This window comes from Oncorhynchus masou, chromosome 20, assembly GCF_036934945.1.
Source record: "Oncorhynchus masou masou isolate Uvic2021 chromosome 20, UVic_Omas_1.1, whole genome shotgun sequence".
Lineage (NCBI taxonomy): Eukaryota > Metazoa > Chordata > Actinopteri > Salmoniformes > Salmonidae > Oncorhynchus > Oncorhynchus masou.
In genome coordinates, this window is record NC_088231.1 from 21,503,165 (window position 1) to 21,520,664 (window position 17,500).

The following is a 17,500-nucleotide window of genomic DNA, read 5'->3' on the forward strand; positions in this document are numbered from 1 at the left end:
GGTAGCCACTCATATTAACTTTACATGTGATCAGATCAGATTTAATACAGGTGTTGGTATACTCATATTGACTCATCACATGATTTAATACAGGTGTAGGTAGCTACTCATATTGACTCATTACATGTGATCAGATCAGATTTAATACATGTGATACTCAGATCATGTGATCCAGATCAGATTTAATACAGGTGTAGGTAGCCACTCATATTAACTCAGTACATGTGATCCAGATCAGATTTAATACAGGTGTAGGTAGCCACTCATATTGACTCATTACATGTGATCCAGATCAGATTTAATACAGGTGTAGGTAGCCACTCATATTAACTTGTTACATGATGTGATCCAGATCAGATTTAATACAGGTGTAGGTAGCTACTCATATTAACTCAGTACATGTGATCCAGATCAGATTTAATACAGGTGTAGGTAGCCACTCATATTAACTCATTACATGATGTGATCCAGATCAGATTTAATACAGGTGTAGGTAGCTACTCATATTAACTCATTACATGTGATCCAGATCAGATTTAATACAGGTGTTGGGTTAAATGGTGTCAGTTGAATACATTCAGTTGGACAACAGACCAGGTATCCCCCCTGTCCCTTTCCTAACTCATAGTGAGCTCACTTGTTGTTTTATAATATGCTGTAATAAAGTATGTTATATCTTATTTTATAAACATGTCGGTCTCCAATGTTTCAGTCTGCTCCAGTTCAACATCATAGGATAGATTCTATATCAGTCTGCTCCAGTTCAACATCATAGGATAGATTCTATATCAGTCTGCTCCAGTTCAACATCATAGGATAGATTCTATATCAGTCTGCTCCAGTTCAACATCATAGGATAGATTCTATATCAGTCTGCTCCAGTTCAACATCATAGGATAGATTCAATATCTATATCAGTAGACTGAGTTCAACATCATAGGATTTCTATACAGGTGTTCAACATCATAGGTAGCTACTCATATTATATCAGTCTGCTCCAGTTCACATGTGATTCAACATCAGATCTGATTTAATATCAGGTAGATTCTATATCAGTCTGCTCCAGTTCAACATCATAGGATAGATTCATATCAGTCTGCTGCAGTTCAGGATAGATTCTATATCAGTCTGCTGCAGTTCAACATCATAGGATAGATTCTATATCAGTCTGCTCCAGTTCAACATCATAGGATAGATTCTATATCAGTCTGCTCCAGTTCAACATCATAGGATAGATTCTATATCAGTCTGCTCCAGTTCAACATCATAGGATAGATTCTATATCAGTCTGCTCCAGTTCAACATCATAGGATAGATTCTAAATCAGTCTGCTAAACATCATAGGATAGATTCTATATCAGTAGAATGCAGTTCAACATCATAGGATAGATTCTTATCAGTCTGCTCCAGTTCAACATCATAGGATAGATTCTATATCAGTCTGCTCCAGTTCAACATCATAGGATAGATTCTATATCAGTCTGCTGCAGTTCAACATCATAGTTTCTATATCAGTCTGCTGCAGTTCAACATCATAGGATAGATTCTATATCAGTCTGCTCCAGTTCAACATCATAGGATAGATTCTATATCAGTCTGCTCCAGTTCAACATCATAGGATAGATTCTATATCAGTCTGCTCCAGTTCAACATCATAGGATAGATTCTATATCAGTCTGCTCCAGATCAACATCATAGGATAGATTCTATATCAGTCTGCTCCAGTTCAACATCATAGGATAGATTCTATATCAGTCTGCTCCAGTTCAACATCATAGGATAGATTCTATATCAGTCTGCTCCAGTTCAACATCATAGGATAGATTCTATATCAGTCTGCTCCAGATCAACATCATAGGATAGATTCTATATCAGTCTGCTCCAGTTCAACATCATAGGATAGATTCTATATCAGTCTGCTCCAGTTCAACATCATAGGATAGATTCTATATCAGTCTGCTCCAGTTCAACATCATAGGATAGATTCTATATCAGTCTGCTCCAGTTCAACATCATAGGATAGATTCTATATCAGTCTGCTGCAGTTCAACATCATAGGATAGATTCTATATCAGTCTGCTGCAGTTCAACATCATAGGATAGATTCTATATCAGTTCAGTTCAACATCATAGGATAGATTCTATATCAGTCTGCTCCAGTTCAACATCATAGGATAGATTCTATATCAGTCTGCTCCAGTTCAACATCATAGGATAGATTCTATATCAGTCTGCTGCAGTTCAATATCATAGGATAGATTCTATATCAGTCTGCTGCAGTTCAACATCATAGGATAGATTCTATATCAGTCTGCTCCAGTTCAACATCATAGGATAGATTCTATATCAGTCTGCTCCAGTTCAACATCATAGGATAGATTCTATATCAGTCTGCTCCAGTTCAACATCATAGGATAGATTCTATATCAGTCTGCTCCAGTTCAACATCATAGGATAGATTCTATATCAGTCTGCTCCAGTTCAACATCATAGGATAGATTCTATATCAGTCTGCTCCAGTTCAACATCATAGGATAGATTCTATATCAGTCTGCTCCAGTTCAACATCATAGGATAGATTCTATATCAGTCTGCTCCAGTTCAACATCATAGGATAGATTCTATATCAGTCTGCTCCAGTTCAACATCATAGGATAGATTCTATATCAGTCTGCTGCAGTTCAACATCATAGGAGATTCTATATCAGTCTGCTCCAGTTCAACATCATAGGATAGATTCTATATCAGTCTGCTCCAGTTCAACATCATAGGATAGATTCTATATCAGTCTGCTCCAGTTCAACATCATTCAGGATAGATTCTATATCAGTCTGCTCCAGTTCAACATCATAGGATAGATTCTATATCAGTCTGCTCCAGTTCAACATCATAGGATAGATTCTATATCAGTCTGCTCCAGTTCAACATCATAGGATAGATTCTATATCAGTCTGCTCCAGTTCAACATCATAGGATAGATTCTATATCAGTCTGCTCCAGTTCAACATCATAGGATAGATTCTATATCAGTCTGCTCCAGTTCAACATCATAGGATAGATTCTATATCAGTCTGCTCCAGTTCAACATCATAGGATAGATTCTATATCAGTCTGCTCCAGTTCAACATCATAGGATAGATTCTATATCAGTCTGCTCCAGTTCAACATCATAGGATAGATTCTATATCAGTCTGCTCCAGTTCAACATCATAGGATAGATTCTATATCAGTCTGCTCCAGTTCAACATCATAGGATAGATTCTATATCAGTCTGCTCCAGTTCAACATCATAGGATAGATTCTATATCAGTCTGCTCCAGTTCAACATCATAGGATAGATTCTATATCAGTCTGCTCCAGTTCAACATCATAGGATAGATTCTATATCAGTCTGCTCCAGTTCAACATCATAGGATAGATTCTATATCAGTCTGCTCCAGTTCAACATCATAGGATAGATTCTATATCAGTCTGCTCCAGTTCAACATCATAGGATAGATTCTATATCAGTCTGCTCCAGTTCAACATCATAGGATAGATAGATTCTCATATCAGTCTGCTCCAGTTCAACATCATAGGATAGATTCTATATCAGTCTGCTCCAGTTCAACATCATAGGATAGATTCTATATCAGTCTGCTCCAGTTCAACATCATAGGATAGATTCTATATCAGTCTGCTCCAGTTCAACATCATAGGATAGATTCTATATCAGTCTGCTCCAGTTCAACATCATAGGATAGATTCTATATCAGTCTGCTCCAGTTCAACATCATAGGATAGATTCTATATCAGTCTGCTCCAGTTCAACATCATAGGATAGATTCTATATCAGGATTCAACATCATAGGATTCTATATCAGTCTGCTCCAGTTCAACATCATAGGATAGATTCTATATCAGTCTGCTCCAGTTCAACATCATAGGATAGATTCTATATCAGTCTGCTCCAGTTCAACATCATAGGATAGATTCTATATCAGTCTGCTCCAGTTCAGTCTCAACATCAGGATAGATTCTATATCAGTCTGCTCCAGTTCAACATCATAGGATAGATTCTATATCAGTCTGCTCCAGTTCAACATCATAGGATAGATTCTATGTCAGTCTGCTCCAGTTCAACATCATAGGATAGATTCCCCATCAGTCTGCTCCAGTTCAACATCATAGGATAGATTCTATGTCAGTCTGCTCCAGTTCAACATCATAGGATAGATTCTATATCAGTCTGCTGCAGTTCAACATCATAGGATAGATTCTATATCAGTCTGCTCCAGTTCAACATCATAGGATAGATTCTATATCAGTCTGCTCCAGTTCAACATCATAGGATAGATTCTATATCAGTCTGCTCCAGTTCAACATCATAGGATAGATTCTATATCAGTCTGCTCCAGTTCAACATCATAGGATAGATTCTATATCAGTCTGCTGCAGTTCAACATCATAGGATAGATTCTATATCAGTCTGCTCCAGTTCAACATCATAGGATAGATTCTATATCAGTCTGCTCCAGTTCAACATCATAGGATAGATTCTATATCAGTCTGCTGCAGTTCAACATCATAGGATAGATTCTATATCAGTCTGCTCCAGTTCAACATCATAGGATAGATTCTATATCAGTCTGCTGCAGATCAAGAAGGATAACTGTGACCAACATGCTTCACCGTAGGGATGGTGCCAGGTTTCCTCCAGACGTGACGCTTGACCTTCAGGCCAAAGAGTTCAAGCTTGGTTTAATCAGACCAGAGAATCTGTTTCTCATGGTCTGAGAATCCTTTAGGTGCCTTTTGCCAAACTCCAAGCGGGCTGTCATGTGCCTTTCACTGAGGAGTGGCTTCCGTCAGGCCACTCTACCATAAAGGCCTGATTGGTGGAGGGCTGCAAAGATTGTTGTCCTTCTGGAAGGTTCTCCCATCTCCACAGAGGAACTCTGGAGCTCTGTCAGAGTGACCATTGGGTTCTTGGTCACTTCCTGACCAAGGCCCATCTCTCCCGATTGGCCAGGCAGCCAGCTCTCGAAAGGGTGTTTCCAAACTTCACCATGGAGGCCACTGTGTTCTTGGGGACATTCAATGTTGCAGAAATGTTTTGGTACCCTTCCCCAGATCTGTGCCTCGACACAATCCTGTCTCAGAGCTATACGGACAATTCCTCGTGGCTTGGTTTTTGCTCTGACATGCACTGTCAACTGTGGGACCATAATATAGACGGGTGTGTGCCTTTCCAAAACATGTCCAATCAATTCAATTTTCCACAAGTTGACTCCAATCAAGTTGTAGAAACATCTCAATGGAAACAGGAAGCACCTGAGCATCAAGGATGATCAATGGAAACAGGATGCACCTGAGCATCAAGGATGATCAATGGAAACAGGAAGCACCTGAGCATCAAGGATGATCAATGGAAACAGGAAGCACCTGAGCATCAAGGATGATCAATGGAAACAGGAAGCACCTGAGCATCAAGGATGATCAATGGAAACAGGAAGCACCTGAGCATCAAGGATGATCAATGGAAACAGGAAGCACCTGAGCATCAAGGGTGCAGAAACAGTTCCAAACAGGATGCAGCTGAGCTCAATTTTGAATCTCACAGTAAAGGGTCTGAATACTTATGTAAATAAGGTATTTCAGTTTTTAAAAAAATTGAAAATGGGTTTTATTGAATCCATTTTAGAATACGGCTGAATACTTTCCGAAGGCACTGTAAATATCTAATTTAGAAAAGATATTCACACCCCTGAGTCAATACACCCCTGAGTTGATACACCCCTGACTCGATACACCCCTGAGTCGACACACCCCTGAGTCGACACACCCCTGAGTCGATACACCCCTGAGTCGATACACCCCTGAGTCGATACACCCCTGAGTAGATACACCCCTGAGTCGATACACCCCTGAGTAGATACACCCGAGTCAATACAGCCCTGAGTCGATACGCCCCTGAGTCGATACGCCCCTGAGTAGATACACCCCTGAGTAGATACACCCCTGAGTCGATACACCCTTGAGTAGATACGCCCCTGAGTCGATACGCCCCTGAGTCGATACGCCCCTGAGTCGATACGCCCCTGAGTAGATACACCCCTGAGTCGATACGCCCCTGAGTCGATACGCCCCTGAGTCGATACGCCCCTGAGTAGATACACCACCGAGTCGATACACCCCTGAGTAGATACACCCCCAGTGTCTGTTGTCGATACACCCCTGAGTAGATACACCCCAATCACAAGGCATTGTTTTAAAATACACCCCTGAGTAGATACACCCCTGAGTCGATACACCCCTGAGTCGATACACCCCTGAGTCGATACAGCCCTGAGTCGATACACCCCTGAGTTGATACACCCTTGAGACGATTTAAGTCAAAACTGAGGCCACTCAGTTGAGGCCACTCAGGAACATTCCCTGTCGTCTTGGTAACCAACTCCAGTGTACATGTGGCCTTGTGTTCTAGGTTATTGTCCTGCTGAAAGGTGAATTTGTCTCCCAGTGTCTGGTGGACTGCAGACTGAACCAGGTTTTGCGCAACAATTTTGTTTGTGCTACCACCATGCTAGCCCAATCACAAGGCATTGTTTTAAAATAGCCTTGCTGTGGAGTATGTTTTGCCCAATCACAAGGCATTGTTTTAAAATAGCCTTGGTGTTGAGTATGTGTTGCCCAATCACAAGGCATTGTTTTAAAATAGCCTAGCTGTGGAGTATGTGTTGCCCAATCACAAGGCATTGTTTAAAATAGCCTAGCTGTGGAGAATGTGTTGCCCAATCACAAGGCATTGTTTTAAAATAGCCTTGCTGTGGAGTATGTGTTGCCCAATCACAAAGCATTGTTTTAAAATAGCCTTGGTGTTGAGTATGTGTTGCCCAATCACAAGGCATTGTTTTAAAATAGCCTTGGTGTTGAGTATGTGTTGCCCAATCACAAGGCATTGTTTTAAAATAGCCTTGCTGTGGAGTATGTGTTGCCCAATCACAAGGCATTGTTTTAAAATAGCCTTGCTGTGGAGTATGTGTTGCCCAATCACAAGGCATTGTTTTAAAATAGCCTTGCTGTGGAGTATGTGTTGCCCAATCACAAGGCATTGTTTTAAAATAGCCTTGCTGTGGAGTATGTGTTGCCCAATCACAAGGCATTGTTTAAAAATAGCCTTGCTGTGGAGTATGTGTTGCCCAATCACAAGGCATTGTTTTAAAATAGCCTTGCTGTGGAGTATGTGTTGCCCAATCACAAGGCATTGTTTTAAAATAGCCTTGCTGTGGAGTATGTGTTGCCCAATCACAAGGCATTGTTTTAAAATAGCCTTGCTGTGGAGTATGTGTTGCCCAATCACAAGGCATTGTTTTAAAATAGCCTTGCTGTGGAGTATGTGTTGCCCAATCACAAGGAATTGTTTTAAAATAGCCTTGCTGTGGAGTATGTGTTGCCCAATCACAAGGCATTGTTTTAAAATAGCCTTGGTGTTGAGTATGTGTTGCCCAATCACAAAGCATTGTTTTAAAATAGCCTTGCTGTGGAGAATGTGTTGCCCAATCACAAGGCATTGTTTTAAAATAGCCTTGCTGTGGAGTATGTGTTGCCCAATCACAAGGCATTGTTTTAAAATAGCCTTGCTGTGGAGTATGTGTTGCCCAATCACAAGAGAACAGCATGCAGACAGAACAGGCCTTTCACATGATTTCAAATACAATCGCAGGAAAACACAGGTTGTAAAGCAAATGGCTCCAGCTGAAAAGACCATATTCTCACCTGTCTGCTCTAGGCTACCAAAACATTTGACGAACTTCCAAATATTGTTTTAGACAGACTTTTAGCACGAGCTCATCGGCCACCTCCAGTGACGGAGCTGTGCGTCATTGGGTGAGTCAGTGAAACCGGAAATAATTTTAATGACGATAATTTCCTCCTGATACGGTAGTCTACAATATGTCTCCACAAACCGAGGCGATTGATGGATTCATGACAAGTTCGTTTTCATTTATCTCAGATGGTCAGTTTGTCAGTGTCAAAGTTCCCTGTCGTTTCGATCATATGTGTGGTATTAAAAAATATTTTTTTGCCAAAGTCTCCAGTCATGTAGAATTGCATGAAATGCGTTTATATAAGCAAAAACAAACGTCCCGGACCCAAGGCTACGAAACTATTCCCTCTTGTGTGCAACTTCTGTAAAGTGCCTCGACTCTGTTGCTCTATGCTCCTCCTATGCGATGATATACACGCAATGCTTCATTATAAAGGGGATTATTTTCCTCTTGCTTTCCGGGAAGCATTGGGAGTCAACATGGGCCAGCATTCCTGTGGAAACACTTTCGACACCTTGCAGAGTCCACGCCCAGACGAATTGAAGCTATTCCGTACACTCACCATGGATACAGTATTAAACGTGTACTGACAGGGGGACCTCGCACCATTTTCTGAGTTAATGCGTCACGGACATCCAGAGCCTGTGATTGGACGATAGAGGGGAAACCCTCTTCCTGAACAGTTCCTCGATTGCAGCGATAGAAACCTGTTGTTGCTCTAGAAATATCAGCATCATATATATATGCTATGTGAACGTATCGTATATATATATATGCTATGTGAACGTACCATATATATATATAGGCTATGTGAACGTATCATATATATATATATATATATAGGCTATGTGAATGTATCATATATATATATAGGTTATGTGAACGTATCGTATATATATATAGGCTATGTGAACGTATCGTATATATATATATATATATAGGCTATGTGAACGTATCATATATATATATAGGTTATGTGAACGTATCATATATATATATATAGGCTATGTGAACGTATCGTATATATATATATAGGCTATGTGAACGTATCATATATATATATATATATATATAGGCTATGTGAACATATCATATATATATATATAGGCTATGTGAATGTATCATATATATATATATATATATATAGGCTATGTGAATGTATCATATATATATATATATATAGGCTATGTGAACGTACCATATATATATAGGCTATGTGAACGTACCATATATATATATAGGCTATGTGAACGTACCATATATATATATAGGCTATGTGAACGTACCATATATATATATAGGCTATGTGAACGTACCATATATATATATAGGCTATGTGAACGTACCATATATATACAGGCTATGTGAACGTACCTTATCTTTACATTACCCTATAGGATAAATCACAGAGAACGTACCATATATATACAGGCTATGTGAACGTACCATATATATATACAGGCTATGTGAACGTACCATATATATACAGGCTATGTGAACGTACCATATATATATATAGGCTATGTGAACGTACCATATATATATATATAGGCTATGTGAACGTACCATATATATATATAGGCTATGTGAACGTACCATATATATATAGGCTATGTGAACGTACCATATATATACAGGCTATGTGAACGTACCATATATATATACAGGCTATGTGAACGTACCTTATATATATAGGCTATGTGAACGTACCATATATATATATAGGCTATGTGAACGTACCATATATATATAGGCTATGTGAACGTACCATATATATATATAGGCTATGTGAACGTACCATATATATATATATAGGCTATGTGAACGTACCTTATCTTTACATTACGCTATAGGATAAATCACAGAGAACGTACCATATATATACAGGCTATGTGAACGTACCTTATCTTTACATTACCCTATAGGATAAATCACAGAGAACGTACCATATATATATATAGGCTATGTGAACGTACCATATATATATATAGGCTATGTGAACGTACCATATATATATAGGCTATGTGAACGTACCTTATCTTTACATTACCCTATAGGATAAATCACAGAGAACGTACCATATATATACAGGCTATGTGAACGTACCTTATCTTTACATTACCCTATAGGATAAATCACAGAGAACGTACCATATATATACAGGCTATGTGAACGTACCTTATCTTTACATTACCCTATAGGATAAATCACAGAGAACGTACCATATATATATATAGGCTATGTGAACGTACCATATATATATATAGGCTATGTGAACGTACCATATATATATATATAGGCTATGTGAACGTACCTTATCTTTACATTACCCTATAGGATAAATCACAGAGAACGTACCATATATATACAGGCTATGTGAACGTACCTTATCTTTACATTACCCTATAGGATAAATCACAGAGAACGTACCATATATATACAGGCTATGTGAACGTACCATATATATATACAGGCTATGTGAACGTATCATATATATACAGGCTATGTGAACGTACCATATATATACAGGCTATGTGAACGTACCATATATATACAGGCTATGTGAACGTACCTTATCTTTACATTACCCTATAGGATAAATCACAGAGAACGTACCATATATATATAGGCTATGTGAACGTACCATATATATACAGGCTATGTGAACGTACCTTATCTTTACATTACCCAATAGGATAAATCACAGAGAACGTACCATATATATATAGGCTATGTGAACGTACCATAGATATATATAGGCTATGTGAACGTACCATATATATACAGGCTATGTGAACGTACCTTATCTTTACATTACTCTATAGGATAAATCACAGAGAGTTTGCAACGGTGGAACTGCGACTCTGTGAAATGGGAAAATGAAACTGTTTTTTAATTGAACCTTTAGTCTATTTAACGATGGCCTACTTCCATGCAGTGAAGCATCATGACCCATGACAGTCACAATGCACCGAGGGGTTGAGAAATGTCAAGAAAGTAGCAATGAAATTCTTGCTGTGATTGTTTTTGTGTTTTTAGGTCTATGAATAGCCTGTCATACAAATACAGTAGGCTGCGTGATCATGATCATATTTCACACCTGTTTCACAACCAGTCTTACAAGGTCATTTATAAAGCAAAAACAAACTACTTTTCAAACTGACGCGTTCATAAAATAGCCCCGAAACACCCATAATATCCTGTTTTTGTCGCTGTCGACTTGTTGCCTTGCTCTGCTTTTGCAGTGCCGCTTACTGTACTTGCCAAATAGTGCTCCCTGTATTCTCTATTGCGCATGACTGAATGGCGGAGTATGAAGTAGAAGCTTTCTGTTTTTCTCCGAGCTCGAGTCCAACCTCCCCGAATCAACCCTCTGAAAAACAAAAACGCGGAGCCATTAAATCAACAACAAAAATTGGGGGCAGGTAAGATGTTAAAACATACATTTATATAACGTTAAATATCTTGTTGTACGGGAAGTCGCTCAGCGGAGAGGTGTACAAAATGTATTTTTAGCCCACGGAAGCGAACCGAAGACTGCAGATGGGGCTTTGGAACCGTTTCCGCACGCTCGGGACACGACAAGGCCCACTGACCCACATTCGAGAGAGAGCGCTGTGTGAGTGGGCGAGCGTGTGAATGTGTGCTTATGTATGTGTGTGTGTGTGTGCGTCTGCTGCGAAATGTTTTTGTCATCGCTATCTCCAGCGGCGTGACTATCTATTTGATGTTCCCGTTTTCGAGGAAATTGTAACCATTTCGAACGTAGAATCGCTACAGTGTTGAAGATGCGCTGCTAGGCTAGCTTTAACGAACACTGTGTCAATGTCAATAGTTGCGTGACAGCTTGGCTGGACTCGGGTCCCCGCCAGGCTTTTGACATATGTCAACATGTGACATATGTCGCTCTTGGTGATTGATTGAGACGTCGTTAGAATGTCATTCTACGTTTTGGAAGTCAGTTCAGGGTTCTAAGAATGAATCCCCGTCGTCGGAATTCTAAGAAAAATGGTCCACTGTTTTACCTGGGAAGGTTCTTCTGGTTGGAGGATATATATTTTTCAGTTATATAACGCGAACACCTGTGGCTCTTTAGCAAAGGTTTTAGTTATACAACATCCACCGCGCGTATCCGTTTTTCTGCGGTTTTATACTAGCGGATTAGATGTCATTTATAACGACCTTCGAAGATGTATGAATTGGATCATTGCCCAAATTTAGGATTTTTTATTTATTTATTTATTTGGCCTTTCATTTAACTTGGGAAGTCAGTTAAGAACACATTCTTATGACGGCCTAGGAACGGTGGGTTAACTGCCTTGTTCAGGGGCAGAACAACATGTTTTCACCTTGTCAGCTCGGCGAAATCAACCTTTCGGTTACAAGCCCAACGTACTAACCACTAAACTACCTGCCGCGCCATGAATCACTGAATTGACTGTCACTTCCAAACAGGAGACAAATGCATTGATATCAAAAAACGTTTTGAATGTAACTTTAATTGTCTCTTTATATATTAAGGAACATCTAACGTTACAAGACTCACTACTCATGTTGACAGTCGGCTGAAAATCATGGGCCTATCAGTTCCTCCATCTCATCATCATATTTCACACACAGCAATTCCACATCCCAAAGCTACAGCACGAGGTTACAGTGAGATCGTTCAGATACAAAGGCCCAACTGACTGGAATCATTTACCTATAGAAATCAGGGCATTTAAAATCACAATTTAAGAAAACCTTTTTTTGTCAAATTTGAAGAACAAACTGTTTTTTTTTTTTTTAAACTAATAGAAACAACACCATGTGAACATATTTGTCAGTATGTGTATATATTATAGGTAGGGTGAATTCTATGCTGAAGAAAAATATAAACACAACATGAAACAATTTCATAGATTCGGATAAAGTTGATCAGACTGCTGATGTTTTGTGGCCTGTGGAATGTTGCCCCCCCCCCCCCATTCCTGTTCAATCGTTTTGCGAAGTTGGCCGATATTGGCGAGAACTGGAACACTGTCGTACACGTCAAACGAGAGCATCCAAACATGTTCATTGGGTAACATGTCTGGTGAGTGTCCAGGCCATGGAAGTTTAGGGACATTTTCAGCTTCCATTAATTGTGTACAGATCGTTGCGACATGGGCCCGCGCATTATCATGCTGAAACATGAGGTGATGACGGGGGGGGATGAATGACGCAACAATTAGGCAAGTCAGTTAAGAACAAACTCTTATTTACAATGATGGCCGACCCCCGGTCAAACACTAACACCGACGACGCTGGGCCAATTGTGCGCCGATCCTATTGGACTCCCAATCACGGCCGGTTGTGATACAGCCAATGATCGAACCAGGGTCTGTAGTGACGTCTCAAGCACTGAGATGTAGTGCCTTAAATTTTGAAATAATCTTTTTGTGTGTATAGAACATTTCTGAGATCTTTTATTTCAGCTCATGAAACATGGGACCAACACTTTACACGTTGTGTTGATATTTTTGGTTCAGTGTAGTATAACGATATATTGCAGCCTCTTGTTTCCAGTGCCATCACCTGATTTAATTTAATCAAGAGCTTGATTGAACCCATATTTGAACCAGGTGGCTGGCCTCGTGCTACTCGGGCTGCTCTTGTCTTTGTAGCAGGAGAATTCGTTTCACCCTCGATATGTTTCCCTTCTATTAAATGTCTGATGCATGTTTTTAGTATAATGTCTGATGTTTAAATGTGTGTTGGTTTCCTCAGCGAGGGTTCACGTTGCACATTTATAATACAATTTAAATGTGTTTTTATAAAGCCCATTTTATCTCAACAGTTGTGACAGTGTTTTTCAGATACCCAGCCTGAAACCCCAATTTTCACATTTTAAATTTAAAAAAGACGTCTGTCGTAAATGTCCAATGGGATCTCTCTGGTAGAGTGAATGGACCAATGGGATCTCTCTGGTAGAGTGAATGGACCAATGGGATCTCTCTGGTAGAGTGAATGGACCAATGGGATCTCCCTGGTAGAGTGAATGGACCAATGGGATCTCCCTGGTAGAGTGAAGAGACCAATGGGATCTCCCTGGTAGAGTGAAGGGACCAATGGGATCTCCCTGGTAGAGTGAAGGGACCAATGGGATCTCCCTGGTAGAGTGAGGGGACCAATGGGATCTCCCTGGTAGAGTGAAGGGACCAATGGGATCTCCCTGGTAGAGTGAGGGGACCAATGGGATCTCCCTGGTAGAGTGAATGGACCAATGGGATCTCTCTTGTAGAGTGAATGGACCAATGGGATCTCCCTGGTAGAGTGAAGGGACCAATGGGATCTCCCTGGTAGAGTGAATGGACCAATGGGATCTCCCTGGTAGAGTGAAGGGACCAATGGGATCTCCCTGGTAGAGTGAATGGACCAATGGGATCTCCCTGGTAGAGTAAATGGACCAATGGGTTCTCTCTTGTAGAGTGAATGGCCCAATGGGATCTCCCTGGTAGAGTGAAGGGACCAATGGGATCTCCCTGGTAGAGTGAAGGGACCAATGGGATCTCCCTGGTAGAGTGAAGGGACCAATGGGATCTCCCTGGTAGAGTGAAGGGACCAATGGGATCTCCCTGGTAGAGTGAATGGACCAATGGGATCTCCCTGGTAGAGTGAATGGACCAATGGGATCTCCCTGGTAGAGTGAATGGACCAATGGGATCTCCCTGGTAGAGTGAATGGACCAATGGGATCTCCCTGGTAGAGTGAATGGACCAATGGGATCGAGAGATGTTATGTTAGATGACGAACAGAGATGTCATGTCAGATGACGAACAGAGATGTTATGTTAGATGACGAACAGAGATGTCATGTCAGATGACGAACAGAGATGTCATGTCAGATGACGAACAGAGATGTTATGTTAGATGACGAACAGAGATGTTCTGTCAGATGACGAACAGAGATGTTCTGTCAGATGACGAACAGAGATGTTCTGTCAGATGACGAACAGAGATGTTATGTCAGATGACGAACAGAGATGTTATGTCAGATGACGAACAGAGATGTTCTGTCAGATGACGAACAGAGATGTTCTGTCAGATGACGAACCGAGATGTTATGTCAGATGACGAACAGAGATGTTCTGTCAGATGACGAACAGAGATGTTATGTCAGATGACGAACAGAGATGTCATGTCAGATGACGAACAGAGATGTCATGTCAGATGACGAACAGAGATGTTCTGTCAGATGACGAACAGAGATGTTCTGTCAGATGACGAACAGCGATGTTCTGTCAGATGACGAACAGCGATGTTCTGTCAGATGACGAACAGCGATGTTCTGTCAGATGACGAACAGCGATGTTCTGTCAGATGACGAACAGAGATGTTCTGTCAGATGACGAACAGAGATGTTCTGTCAGATGACGAACAGAGATGTTCTGTCAGATGACGAACAGAGATGTTCTGTCAGATGACGAACAGAGATGTTCTGTCAGATGACGAACAGAGATGTCATGTCAGATGACGAACAGAGATGTCCTGTCAGATGACGAACAGAGATGTTCTGTCAGATGACGAACAGAGATGTTCTGTCAGATGACGAACAGAGATGTTATGTCAGATGACGAACAGAGATGTTATGTCAGATGACGAACAGAGATGTTATGTCAGATTATGTTTGTATTAAACACATTGTTATTGGCCTAAATGCTGATCAATTGGGGATATTTATAATATTATGTTTTATAAATGTTAAAAATGACCAGTGTAATTTGTGTGCTGCAGGGTGGAGTGATGGCCATGTTGGGCCCAGCGTCTGGTGTCCAGAGATGATAGAGGTGACCTCAGAGTCACCTTTAACCCCTGACCCCCACCACAACCCCTGAGAGCGAGCTGAAACTGATCACACACACAGGCTGCAGTGGGGTAAGGACAGACAGACAGACAGACAGACAGACAGACAGAGAGACAGACAGACAGACAGACAGACAGACAGACTGATAGAGAGACAGACAGACAGACAGACAGACAGACAGACAGATAGAGAGACAGACAGACAGACAGACAGACAGACAGACAGACAGACAGACAGACTGATAGAGAGACAGACAGACAGACAGACAGACAGACAGACAGACAGACAGACAGAGAGACAGACAGACAGACAGACAGATATAGAGACCGACAGACAGACAGACAGACAGACCGATAGAGAGACAGACAGACAGACAGACAGATATAGAGACCGACAGACAGACAGACAGACAGACAGACCGATAGAGAGACAGACAGACAGACAGACAGACAGACAGACAGACCGACCGATAGAGACACCGACAGACAGACAGACAGACAGACAGACAGACAGACCGATAGAGAGACAGACCGATATAGAGACAGACAGACCGATATAGAGACAGACAGACAGACCGATAGAGAGACAGACCGATAGAGAGAGAGACAGACAGACAGACAGATAGAGAGACAGACAGACAGACAGATAGAGAGACAGACAGACCGATAGAGAGACAGACAGACAGACAGACAGACAGACAGACAGACCGATAGACAGACAGACAGACAGACAGACAGACAGACCGACCGATAGAGACACCGATAGAGAGACAGACAGACAGACAGACAGACAGACAGACAGACAGACAGACAGACCGATAGAGAGACAGACCGATATAGAGACAGACAGACCGATATAGAGACAGACAGACAGACAGACAGACAGACCGATAGAGAGACAGACCGATAGAGAGAGACAGACAGACAGACAGACAGACAGACAGATAGAGAGACAGACAGACAGACAGATAGAGAGACAGACAGACAGACAGACAGACAGACCGATATAGAGACAGACAGACCGATATAGAGACAGACAGACAGACAGACAGACAGACCGATAGAGAGACAGACCGATAGAGAGAGAGACAGACAGACAGACAGACAGACAGACAGACAGATAGAGAGACAGACAGACAGACAGACAGACAGATAGAGAGACAGACAGACAGACAGACCGATAGAGAGACAGACAGATAGAGAGACAGACACAGACAGATAGAGAGACAGACAGACCGATAGAGAGCCAGACAGACAGATAGAGAGACAGACAGACAGACAGATATAGAGACAGACAGACAGATAGAGAGCCAGACACGTCATTAGAGGATACACACAGTAATGACAGTGACTGAAACCCTATATGTGCTGTGTGAATGAATAGTGATTGCTGGTGGGCGTTGACATGGGCCTATCAGAATATGGCTGTATGTTTCCTTCATGTTGATGCTGCTTCGCCGAGACAGTCAGATAGAGAGACAGACACAGACAGATAGAGAGCCAGACAGACAGACAGACAGACAGACAGACAGACAGATAGAGAGACAGACAGACAGACAGACAGACAGATAGAGAGCCAGACACGTCATTAGAGGATACACACAGTAATGACAGTGACTGAAACCCTATATGTGCTGTGTGAATGAATAGTGATTGCTGGTGGGCGTTGACATGGGCCTATCAGAATATGGCTGTATGTTTCCTTCATGTTGATGCTGCTTCGCCGAGACAGTCAGATAGAGAGACAGACAGACAGACCGATAGAGAGACAGACAGACAGACAGACAGACAGACAGACAGACAGACAGATAGAGAGCCAGACACGTCATTAGAGGATACACACAGTAATGACAGTGACTGAAACCC

General features: G+C 41.2%; 2 protein-coding genes across 3 annotated transcripts in view; both read left to right on the forward strand.

Annotated features, from left to right (window-relative positions):
• ecpas (Ecm29 proteasome adaptor and scaffold) overlaps positions 1-17,500 on the forward strand; it is a 176,247-nt gene that overhangs the window by 60,365 nt on the left and 98,382 nt on the right. The window lies entirely within an intron of this gene.
• The window catches only part of LOC135506436 (circadian locomoter output cycles protein kaput-like), a 41,504-nt gene continuing 35,112 nt past the window's right edge, over positions 11,109-17,500 (forward strand). The window contains exons 1-2 of the mRNA XM_064925828.1: positions 11,109-11,236; positions 15,566-15,706. The gene's annotated coding sequence lies outside the window, so the exon portion shown is untranslated. The remainder of the gene's footprint in view (positions 11,237-15,565; positions 15,707-17,500) is intronic.